Source organism: Pomacea canaliculata, linkage group LG9 (assembly GCF_003073045.1).
Source record: "Pomacea canaliculata isolate SZHN2017 linkage group LG9, ASM307304v1, whole genome shotgun sequence".
NCBI classification, from domain to species: domain Eukaryota; kingdom Metazoa; phylum Mollusca; class Gastropoda; order Architaenioglossa; family Ampullariidae; genus Pomacea; species Pomacea canaliculata.
In genome coordinates this window covers 14013345-14016990 of record NC_037598.1, presented here as the reverse complement: position 1 = coordinate 14016990, position 3646 = coordinate 14013345, and positions in this window count along the sequence as shown.

Sequence of the window (3646 nt, the reverse complement as noted above, 5' to 3'; positions counted from 1 at the left end):
TCTAGAAGAGGGTTCCAGCAACCAGCGTATTTTCCCCGCGTTTGTTGTGAGATAGAACAAAGCATGTCACGAGCCGTTGGGTGAGTAGGCTTAATTAATCTTTACCTTTGTTTTTCCACGCAGTTTTTCTGCCTTAAAACAAACAAAAACATACCTGAGAAGTTCCATGACACAAACGCGCTTGAATAACTGTCTCATTATGCATGTATTTAAAGAGAGGGTTGATCTGCTTAATCTGGACGAGATTGCAATGGAGTTAATTAATAGAAATCACCGAAGACGCAGTTTTTTTGGCACACTGACTTGCCAACCTTGATTAATATGATTTATATCATATATGATATAACGTTTTTCACATTTCTTGTGAATGCGTTAGCCGGGGAGTCATTCTTTAATTTGTTTTTTCTTATTTAATGCTGCTTTGCCTTTTAACAATAAAGCAGCGTGTTGTGATGCTACCACTGTGTACGTGCGTGCGTGCAGTACCCCCCCCCCATCCTTTTTTACGTAATGTGCGAGTGCGAACGCCATTCACTGTCAGCAGGGAGTTTGCCCCCCCCAACGCCGAACATCTTCCTACGCCACTGTGATAATACTCTTTGAATTAAAGCTATTAAGTAGACATCTTTCTGAAAATATAAAACAGCAAAGTAGCTGTTAATTCATATCCTGAATCACCTTTTAAACACCTTCACAAAAAAAAAAAAAAAAAAAAAAATTTGGACAGTCTAATTTTCTTATTTCACAGTTTTTGACTTCGTGATGATCATGAGATTTGTGTTTATGGAAATAACCATCTGTGCATATAACTCCTCACTTATTTGTCATGTCTTGCTGGAAGAATGATTCAGTTGCAGAAGTTGATTCTTCATATTCTAGTGGTCTACCTGCTGCCAACTACAAAATTAAAAGTGCACACCTCTGAAAGATCTGATCCATGTTCATGTACATCCAATGGCTGACACATGAAGTTATTATTTTTTTTAAGGGGGCTTATTTGATCAATTGCTACATTTCATTCTAGTCTGGTGTTTAACTTTAAATTTTCCTTAGCTGATCCATCAAGTATTAGTACTCAAGTACTATTATGGTTGTAATGTAAGGTATAATTTTCTTACACTGAAGAATCATGAAATGTTGGTTTATTCATTATGTACTCAATGGCAAATACAAAGTAGTATCCTGTCATGGTAAAAAGCAAGAAGTGTACAAACATCGGTGCATGATATAAATTGGTTATTTAAAGTCAAGGAGCTCTGACTTGTCTTAAGTCAGTTTTATACTTGTGTGTCCTAATACTGAAGACACACTGAATTTGATGCCACTCTTTGAACCAATTCTCTTCTCAACCAGCTCCAAGACTTCATCTGCAATCACGTTCTGTGAGGTGTCTTCGAAGTCAATGAAGTGGCAGTCTCCACTAGCGTAGTGGCAGGAAATTGCCTTCCAAATATTTTCCAGAAAATTGATGTAATTATTCTTCCTGTATGTCTCAGCCATGCACAGTGGTAACCTGAGAATATCTAAATTCTAATATTCTCTTTGGTAGAGACAACTGCGTTTCAATTCTTCATTATGCGATTCAAGCAGACAGGAAGTTTTATTTTTTATGCTTTAGCAGTTTATGCTATTATTAGCAAGCATGATCAAATGCACTCGCCAGAAGACATAGATTGTTAATATGCCATAACGTACGAGAATTCTTAACAGGTAGGTATGCTGTAAAGACATTGTGGCTTTTCAATTTCTCAGTAAGTCTAATCTTTGGCATATAAAATATGACAAGGTAGTGGACAAAGATGTAAAATTTGAGATACTGTTAAAGAACATGCAGTAGGAACCACCTTCCTGAATCCATCTGTGCAGTTCTTGCCTGAACCATGGATGAGGACTGGATGGAAGAAAATGGTATCGCCCTTTTCCATTGACAGATGAACCCGTGGCTGGCTGGGATCATAGTTTTGGATGCCATGGTACATCTTGTTCACTCAAGAACAAAGACAATTTCACTAAAGTAAAAGCACACTTATGTTTCTTGCACATTTGTTACAAAAATGTACTAAACATCACATGAGCTGCTTATAAAGATTTTGCTTTCAAATTGTTCTTATAGCCAGATTAGGAACCCTTGCCTAGAACGTTTTAGAGGTGACCCACTGCTTTATTGGTCCATGTTCTGTTGTATAAAGTAACAAAAAGATGTCAAAGCGCTGATGCAAATGTTACTCAACAACAGATGTAACAAATTTGACATACCAAGAATTGTTTCAGAACTGTATTAAACAAAATGTAACTAAGTGAACAATATCAATTGTGATGTGAAAAAATAAATCAATAATCAAAAAATAAATATTTGCCAATATTTGAAATCATGCACTGACCACATTGCAACCCTTCGTATCATCATAGAACAGTCCATCGAATGGCAATCCTCCCTTTATATAACCTTTGAGAAGGCCTTCGACAGTGTAGACAGGGACGTCATCTGGAGGCTGATGAACCACTATGGTATTCCGCCTAAATTCATAAACATCGTCCAGGGATTGTATGAAGACCCATCCTGCCAAGTTATCCACAATGGCAAACTCACTAAACCTTTTGTAATGAAGACTGGTGTAAGACAGGGTTGCATATTATCACCGACAATCTTCCTGATGGTCATAGACTGGGTTATGCGTAAGACGACCCAAGACAACAACACCGGTATCCAGTGGACCTTCACTAAACAGCTAGAAGACCTAGACTTTGCAGATGACATTAGTCTCCTATCTCATCGGCAGCAGCATGCACAAACCAAACTGAGCAAGCTAGCAGAGGAAGCAGAAAAGACTGGCTTAAAGATGAACAAAAAGAAGACCGAAGTCATGAAATTCAACAAGCAGGAACTTCCAATTCAACTTCAAGGAGAGAACATCCTAGAAACAGACCGCTTCACATATCTGGGGAGCATCGTCAGCAAGGATGGTGGAGCGGACGACGACATCAGAAGCCGCATAAACAAGGCCAGGCATGCTTTCAACAGTCTGCGCCCCATCTGGAACTCCCGGGCATTATCCCTTCGCAGCAAGACCCGCATATTTAACACCAATGTGAAGGCAGTCCTACTGTATGGCTCTGAAACTTGGAGAGTGACAAACACCATCAATAACAAGCTCCAGACCTTTACCAACCGATGCCTTCGCCATATTTTGAGAATAAGATGGCCTGAGAGGATCTCCAACAGCAGCCTGTGGGAAAGAACTAACCAGAATGCTACTAGTCAAAACATCAAAAAGCGCAAGTGGGGCTGGATAGGACACACCCTGCGCAAACCAGCTGACACCATTGCCAGGCAGGCACTTGACTGGAACCCGCAGGGGAAGAGGAAAGTTAGGAGGCCAAAACAGACTTGAGAAGATCAGTAGAGAGTGAGGCAAAGGCTGCCGGAACCAAATGGGCCCAACTGAGGGGGACTGCCCAAAACCGGGTCCGCTTGCGAGGTGTTGTTGCGGCCCTATGCTCCTCGAGGAGTAGCAAGGAATGATGATGATGAATATTTGAAGTGTATCTGTGTATTTGTTCCCATTTTGTGTGATTTGTCAAGGCGGGCGATATCAACATTGCCATTGCCTTTACTTTGCCTGTCAGGAATCTGGGAGTCATTGTC